This window comes from Serinus canaria, chromosome 13 (assembly GCF_022539315.1).
Source record: "Serinus canaria isolate serCan28SL12 chromosome 13, serCan2020, whole genome shotgun sequence".
Taxonomy (NCBI): Eukaryota; Metazoa; Chordata; class Aves; order Passeriformes; family Fringillidae; genus Serinus; species Serinus canaria.
Genome location: NC_066327.1, coordinates 16,603,569 through 16,612,227, shown reverse-complemented (window position 1 = coordinate 16,612,227; position 8,659 = coordinate 16,603,569).

Sequence of the window (8,659 nt, the reverse complement as noted above, 5' to 3'; positions counted from 1 at the left end):
CTTCCCAGCAACGTGGGCAAAGTCTGGCTGGGAGCTCAGCACAGCTCCAGCACAGCCAGCTGCATCCTCCTGCTGCCCAGGGAGAGTCTGCTGGAGCAGGACGAGGCCTGGCACTGGGTGCCACCTTTGGTCATGGCACTGCCCTGCTCTGGTGGTCCTGAGCTTGTTTACCCTGCCCAGGAGCTCGTCCCCAGCCCCGGGGTGGGGTTGGTGCAGCCTCAGGACCTGCTGGGAGGACTTGGGCAGCTCCCCCAGGGCAGGAGGAGATAAGGCTGGAGCCAGGCCCATGGAGCTGTGCCTTGAGTCAATATTGGCTGCTGGCAGCCCGTGGGCACTGCTGGCAGGGCAGTAGGGCCCTCAGCTGTGCCCCTCTGGGTCAGCAGTGCCCTGTGCTGGGCTCTGCTCAGCCTCTGGGCTCAGCTCTGGGCTCTGGGCTCAGCTCTGGGCTCAGCCTCTGGGCTCAGCTCTGGGCTTGGCTCAGGGCACCCTGGGGCTGTGCTGGTGGCTCCCACTGCCACCCCTGGTGCTGGGCAAGTGCTGGCAGTGCCAACACTGCCTCCCCTGTGCCAGCCAGGCCCTGGCAGCTCTGTTTGGCACCGGGCTGGGCGCTGAGGTGTGCCAGGCTGGGACACATCAGCACCCTGCCCGCTGCTGACTCAGCAGGCACTGCCTGCCAGCCCAGCCTGGCTGCTGTGGGTGCTGGGCAGGCTGAGCCCCTGGGCAGGGAGAGCCCTGCCATGCTGCCACCCCCTCCCTGCTCCAGGGGACCACGGCTGCCCCCATCCCATCCCCCTGCAGCTTCCCTTCCCTTCCCTTCCCTTCCCTTCCCTTCCCTTCCCTTCCCTTCCCTTCCCTTCCCTTCCCTTCCCTTCCCTTCCCTTCCCTTCCCTTCCCTTCCCTTCCCTTCCCTTCCCTTGGCTCAGCATTCCCCAGGGACCCTGTGCCAGCAGAGTGAAACTGAGGCAGGCAGCGTGTGGCACCTGCCAGAGTGCCAGGGTGGCATCTTGCCCAGGGCATCCTCGCCCACAGCATGCTGGGGAGGAGCAGAGCCCTGGCTGGGCTGTTCTGGGTGCAGGGCAGCTGTGTGTGCCTCAGTTTCCCTGGCAGGTGGCTGGGTCAGCCCTCCTGAGCTGGGGATGCACCTGGAAACTTCCATGGGATGGTGGCTGGGAGCTGCAGCCCAGCCCTGCTGGGGTGACTGGAACCAGACTGGAACATCCCTGCAGAGCCTGGGCCAGCTGGGACACAGGCAGGCTCTGGCAATCAGGAATTCTCCAATTAAAGAGCTTTTTCTGGTCCAAAATTACTGATATTGTCCAAACCTAAATCTCTCTCAGGGACAGGGAAAACCTTGGTGACTTTTCTAGCTGGAAAAAAAAAGGGTGGGGGGGGGGGAGAAGAAAGAAAGAAACAATCAAAGCTCTCTGAGCTGGCATTTCCTGAAGTGAGTGCCACATTTTTTTAATTTGGGCGTGTTGAGCCATGGCTTTCCCTCCTGCCCCGGCATGTCCTGCAAGTCCCTAACAACCAAAATCCAAACAAATGCTTGGGAAGTGTTGAAACAGAGTGGCTGGAGCCATGGCAAACCCCCAGCGCTGTCAGGGGAGGAGCAGGCCTGGATTTCAGCCTTCCTTTTTTTTGTGATTTCCACTTTTCCTTCTGGTGTGGGGCAGGAAGGGCTTTCCCCATGGCTGCCTTCCCCTGGGGCTGGGAACAGGGGAGTGTGGGATGGGATGGGATGGGATGGGATGGGATGGGATGGGATGGGATGGGATGGGATGGGATGGGATGGGATGGGATGGGATGGGATGGGATGGGATGGGATGGGATGGGCAGGGCTGGCCCTGCCTGCTGCCATCGAGCCACCAGTGCCACCTGCCGGCCTGCCCAGCCTGTACCTGCACCTGCCTGCTGGGCCAGGGCGGGCTCAGCGGAACCAGTAGGAATTTCCTCATGGAAAGGGTGCCCAGGCCTTGGAACTGCCCAGGGAGGGTTGGAGTGCCCATCCCTGGAGGTGGCACTCGGGGCTCTGGGCTGGGGACAGGGCAGAGGTTGGACTCGATGGGCTGGGAGGGCTTTTCCAAGTGAAATGGTTCTGGGATTGTTCTGTGTCCATCCAGCAGCCGGTGCAGGCAGGGCTGGGTGCAGGCAGGGCAGGGATCAATGCAGGCAGGGATCAATGCAGGGTGCTTGGGGGGCTGCAGGGAGAGCCCCCAGCCCATCCCTAGGCAGCTGCTGCCTGCAGTGCCCTCAGTGCCCCCCAGGATCCCACATCAGTGTCCTTGCTGCAGGAGCTGGGCAGGGCTGGGCATGGGGGGGCACGGTGGGGGACAGCAGCCCCAGGGCTGTGCTCCACAGGTGGTTCCTGTCCCCCCACGCTGTGCTGGCATCACTCCCTCAGGTCCCACCCCAAAGGACCGGCCAGGACAGTCACTGGGGAATGGAGACCTTTATTGACCCTGGGTGGCCCAGGCAGGGCAGGAGCACTGGGAGGCCACCTGCCCATGAGCCACATCCGCTGGCAGTGGGTGGTGACCCACAGGGACATCCCTCACCCCCCGTGGGGATCCCCTCCCTCCCCTCCCCTCCCCTGTACCTCCATTCCTCCGGCCGGTGCTCCCTGGGGATGGCTGCCGAGCCGTGGCCCCAAGAACAGTATTTCCAGGAATCCCCATCCTAGTGCCTAAGGGATTCCTGGGAAAACTGGACCCTGAGGACACGGCAGCCCAGGCTCTGCCAGCCCTGCCTCCTCGCTGCTGTCCAGGTCCGTGTGTGGCTGATGCTGATGGGGGGAGCCACCAGTGTGTCCCTGCTGTGCCCACACCCCTCCCGTCCCTGTGGGACCCCTCCCACTGGTGCCCATTGCTGGGCTGGGGGTCCTGAGCAGACACAGGGGTCCCTCTGCTGCAAGGAAAAGCCTCCCCACCCTCCTATCCCTGCTGGCTCTCTGTCGGGAGCTCTGGGATGAGCCCTCTTCCTGCAGCCAGGGCCCAACTGTCCTTGTGTCACTTGTCCCCGTAGCTGGGCGTCCCCAGGGTGCCAGTTCCTCCCTTCCCGAGCTACAGTGCTTCATCTCAGACTCCCAATTGACCAGAGATGCAGCACTGCACCTTGGGCTGGGAGACATGGACGTGTCCGTGCTCCCCTCGCTGCCTGGGGACAGGGCCAGGCTGTGCCAGGCTGCAGGCAAAGGGGTGTCCCCAGCCCCCAGGACTGTGTGCCCCTGTCCCCAGCGTGCTGGCACCACAGGCCTGGGCTGGGTAGCTCGGCCTGGGCCCAGCTCTGCAGGGAGAGGGGTGGGTAAGTGGTGGGGCTGCCTCTAAACCCCAAATGTGTGTCTGGTGCAGAGCTGGGCAAGAGGGTGAGGGTGGAGGGGGATGAAGAGGACAGTGTGGGGCTGTGGGTGCCACAGAGCACATCCCTGCCCCTTCCCCACCCTGGGGATGAGGAGTATGTGAGAGCTCCTGCTGTCCCCCCTCCTTGTCCCCGTCCCCATCCCCAGGAGAGCCTGCAGCTGGCCAGCACCTCGGCTTCCCAAGCTCCAACCTTGGCCTGATCCATTCCCAGGCTGGCAGAGCCGAGCCCAGCCCTTCCCATGGGCAAGAACCAGGGGCTGTGGGACAGAAGCTCCGTGGATCCCCTCCCTTGGGTCTGGACAGGCTTCAGCCCACCTGGCCTGGGAGCAGGATCCGGGGGGAAGCAGGAGGCGAGGGAGGATGGAGGGAGCAGCCAAGCCCAAAAATATCTTTCCCAGGCGAACACTAACATCCTGAGCAGGGCTGAACCTGATAAACAGACCATCCATCACAGCCCCAGCAGCCCCAGCAGCCTGATGAGAAGCAGATGCTGCATCTCTGCCCTGAGCCCCTGCATCCGGCCAGGCCCCCTGGCCACGCTCACCCAGCTGGGACCCGGGGCAGGAACCTCCCCGTGCACTGGGCTGGGCTCCCCCCTGCTGCCCCTTCTTCTTTGGGGGGAAAGAGTGGGGAAAAGAGCCCTGTGGAGCCCCAGGATTGCAGCATCCATTGCCCAGGAATGAGGGTTTGGAGCAGCCTTGGCCAGCACGAGTTGTCTCTGTCCCAGCCATGGCACGGCCAGCCCTGAGCCCCGGCCAAGTGTGACAACAGCCACAGGGACACAAAGCAGGGGAGGTGCTGCAGGGACCCTCCTGCCTTTGCCGAGCCTCTGCCTGGCCCTGCACATCCCCAGGAAGTGACTGCTGGGCATTCTGCAGGAGGGATGTGCCGCACTGCCGTGTGCCCTGGGATTCAGCCCCTGGGATCAAGGCCCTGGGATCCATCCTCTGGGATCCAGCCCCTGAGATTAATCCCCTGGGATCCATCCCCTGGGATCCAGCCCCTGGGATCCATCCCCTGGGATCGAGCCCCAGGATCCATCCTCTGGGATCCATCCCCGGGATCCATTCCCTGAGATCCATCCCCTGGGATCTATCCCCTGGGATCCAGCCCCCCTGGCATGGCTGGCAGCCTGTCCCTGCCCGTGCCCAGGCAAGTCACCCCCCGGTGGTGGCCGTGTGGTGGCACATCAGCTCTGCCATCTCTCGTGGTAGCCATGCCAGGGGCTGTGCCATCCTCTCGTGTGTTCAGCAGCTTCAAAACCCCCGGGGGCAGCCTCAGCTGAGCCTGTAAAACACAGAGCATGGGAGTCAGCAGAGTGTGAAGAGCTGAGTGTGCAGCCACAAGCTCTTGGTCTGTCCTGGGCAGCTGCTGTGGGGCCCCTCTGGGTGCTCAGCACCCCCTGGGCCTGAGGACAGCAGTGCCAACAGCTCTGGGCACACAGCAATGCCAGGACAGCTCTGTGCCCACAACAAACCCTGCAACAGTCACTCCTTTTGGTGCTCCCAGCCCTGTGTGCCCAAAGCCCACGGGTGTGGGACACGTCTTCTCTCCTGGGAGTGACTGCCAGGTCCCCCAGGTGTGTGGGACCCCTGCACTGGGCCTGGGGGTGGCTCCGTCCTCCCCTGCCACCATCCCTGGTGGGAAGAGACGGGACAGAGCCTTGTGTGCCCCGTGGTGCAGGGCTGGGAGAGCTCAGCTCTGTCCCCGTCCCCGGGGAGGTGCTGGGGGGGAAGAAACGCCGAGAAAGCCTGGAGGAATGCAGGGCTGTGCATCCCACTGGGAAGGAGGCAAAACATCTGCACAGCTCGCCCTGCCCTGCCCCAGAGAGGCTCTCAGGACAGACAGACACCCCAATCCTCCCTTCATTGTCCCCAGAACGGGGCAGAACCCCAGCACTGCGGGGCCGGCCCTGTCCCCCTTCATTCCACTCGCGGTTGTCTCCCAGATTCCCAAGGAAAGATGACTGCCACCAGCACACCGCTGGTCCCCACACTCCCACTGCTGCTGGCCACCTCCGTGTGGGGGACACCAGTGTCCCCTGAGGTGGGAGAGCCACAGCCCAGGCTGCTCATCTCAGTCCTGCGGGTGTGAGCGCACCACACGGGCTCGGAAGGATCCAGAATGACGAATGGCTGGATGGTGGTGCCAGCACTGGGCATCCACCCACCACTGCCACATCCCCCTGTGCAGGGTGGCCTGAGGGTGCCCAGGGCATGGCCAGGACAGTCCCCTGGCACCTCCCATGGCCACAGCAGCTCTGCTGGCACTGCCCATGCCCCGACCCGCTGCTCACCTCCAGCCTCTCCTGTCCCAAGCCGTGTCCCTGGGTGTCCCCTGCTGCTGCTGGTGATGCCCCAGGAGGAGGAGGAGTGGGTGAGGGCTCTGAGAGCTCCGTGGCCACCCCGAGCTGCTCCTGGCAGCGCTGGGCTGAGTCAGAGCTCGGCCCTCCCCGTGGTTACAACACAGCGCCCTTTCCCCTCTCCAGGCAGGCCTGCTGCAGGAAATGTCCTTTTTTAATAGCACTTGGGATTTGTTCCTCCTTGAAATTCCCCAGCCCTGCGAGGCCAGGCTGGGGCTCCTCAGGGACGCCTGAGCCCCCGGGCCAGGGGGGTTCTGCTGTGAGCTGCTCCCCGCTCTCAGGGGGGTGGGAGGCACTGGGTGATGCTAGACCCCATTCAGGTCCCTTTTCCCTCCTCCTGGCCCCCAAAATCCTGATCCCCACCAGCCATCAGAACCCCATCCCTGCCCCAGACAAGCTTTAATCCATCAGCTTCCCAAACAGCCCTGATGCCACCACCAAGGTAGCACCAGGCAAGGTAAATCCTGCCCAAGAACCCCCTCAGATGCCCCTCCTGGGTGCTGAGCACTGGGATCACGTAGGAGAGCATGCCCTTGCTGGAAGGACTCACTCAGCTCCAGAAATTGAAGGGGCTGAGCCCAGGGCAGCTCCTGCTGGGTGCCTGCAGGCAGTGGGCACACAGGATGCTGCTCCCTGGCATTCTGCAGCACGAGCTGGTGGCAGGACAGCCCCAATGCCCCTTCCCACCGGGGCCTTCCAGCTCTGCCAGCATCTCCATCCCGTCCCCCACCAACCACGGTGGCCTCTGCAGAGGAGAGGTGCCTCCCCTCTCCCTTCCTCTCTCCCTCCCTCGCCAGCACTGGTATTAAATCAAAGGTTTATGAGAAAATGGAGGGGCCAGGGGAGATCCTAATCTGGTCACAGGCTGATTAACCCCGAGTTCAGGCTGAGGTCCTGATGCTCAGCTATAAATAGCTCTGCCTTCCCTTTCCCATCCTCCTGCCGGGGCTGCGTGCCTGCCCTTTTATGGTCAAAAAGGCAGATTTGGAGCCCGAGCAGCCCCCATCTCCCCCCATCTCCCTTGCTGGGGACGAGCCAAGGGGGCCCAGGGGGATGCTGCTCTCGCTCCCTGGGTTTTGCTGGGATGAATTACAGTGCCAAGAACAAAGGAGCAGGTTTGGGGGGCTGCGAGCAGGGGATGGGTGCACAGGGGAGAGAGCATCTGGTTTGTGGGGCCTGAGTGGGGAGAAATCACCTAATTTGGTGTCTCTGCAGAGCCGGGATCCTGCACATGCTGTTCTACTCTTGTGGCATGGCATGGCATGGCATGGCATGGCATGGCATGGCATGGCATGGCATGGCATGGCATGGCATGGCATGGCATGGCATGGCATGGCATGGCTGGAGGAAGCCCAGGGACCAAGGAGGCCTCTGCCACCTTTCTGTTTGTCACCCCAGAGAAGGACGCTGTCCCCAGTGTCCCTGCCTGGCCACCACCGTGCCCGGTTCTCCCCTGAAGAAGCCTCTGGTGCCAGTGCTGTGGTGAGGGGTTGAAACCCTCCAGCTACAGGTCCTGGCCTGGGGGTGAGGAGTCTCCAGAAGGGGAAGAGCAGCAGAACAATGACTGGTGGCTGGAAGAAGCCATGGAAGCCACAGAAGAGCCCAGGCACCCAGGAGCCTGGTCACTGCCATTCCCACGGCCTCAGCCCTTCCCTGCTGCTGCCAGCCCTTGGATCACCACCTCCCCATCATCCCTGGCTGAGGATCCCTTTCCTCCCCCAGAGCTGCTCCCCAGCCACGTGCCCGCTCCCCAGCCCAGCCCTGGAGAGTGTTTTGGGGCACAGGAATGGCTCTGGGGCACACGGGGATGTCACTGGGGCACACGGGGATGGCACTGGGGCACGGGGATGGCACTGGGGCACACGGGGCCGGCCCTGGGGCACACGGAGCGTGGGAGCCCCGCCTGCAGCAGCCTCCCCACTTTGTTTACACGTCACATTCCTGGCCTGCAGGAAGTGGTGCAGGGGTGAAGTCCCAGAGGGGACAGGCCAGCACGTCACCGGCCTCCAGCCCGCTCTGGGAAGGGCTGGTGGGAACCCAGAGCACTGCAGGGAGAGCTCCCCATGGACGCTGTTCCCATGCAGAGTGGGGAGGCTGCTCCAGCATCCTCCTGACCCCCGGGCTCTGCTCCTCACCCCACTCTTGCAGGGCTCCTGATGGGACACCTGGCACGGTGGGCATGCAGGAGCTTCCCTGAACCTGGAGCTGGAGCTGCCTCCTCGGGCAGAGGCACAGCCATGGTGTGCTCCTTCAGCTGCCACAACTTTGGCTGCTTCTCTTGGTTCTACCAGCTTATCTCTTGGTAAGGTTGTAATTCACATCCCTCCCACAGGCTCCCAGCTGCCCGGCCATCTGAACAGTTAAAGACAATAAAATAAAATGCCCTAAATGGCCTCAGTTTCCCAGCACTTGGGAGATGAGATGGAAGAACAAGGAGCACAAATTTGCACCAGGATTGGTGTAACAGGCATTGCTCCCCTGCAGAGCCTCCAGCAGGAATTGTGGGGCTGCAGGTGGGGAAGAATCAAAATGAAATTTAAAAAATAAGGTTGAAAAGGGAGAGGGAAGAAACAAAAGACAAATCTTCAGTGAGGGATCCCAGCTAAAAAGGCCAAGCTGACAGAGAGACGCTGTCCTAAGTAGCAGTGGCCACTGAGCTGGTGCCACAGTGAGACCAGGGTGACCTGCTGGCCACCATGGAGCATCTGCACCATATGGGGCACACCAGACCCCACAGCCCCTTCCCAGGCCCTGGCTGCTGCCATCCCTTGTGCAAGGGGAGCTGCTCATCCCAGCAGAGTCCAGCCCTTGGAGAGACAGTGCTGCCACCAAGGCAGGGCTGTCCCTGCACAGTGGGGACACCTGCTCAGGGCAAAGACTACAGCACCAGCCAGCCCCCACGGATCCTGCTGGCCAGGGTGGGAAACCTCCAGCACTGCCA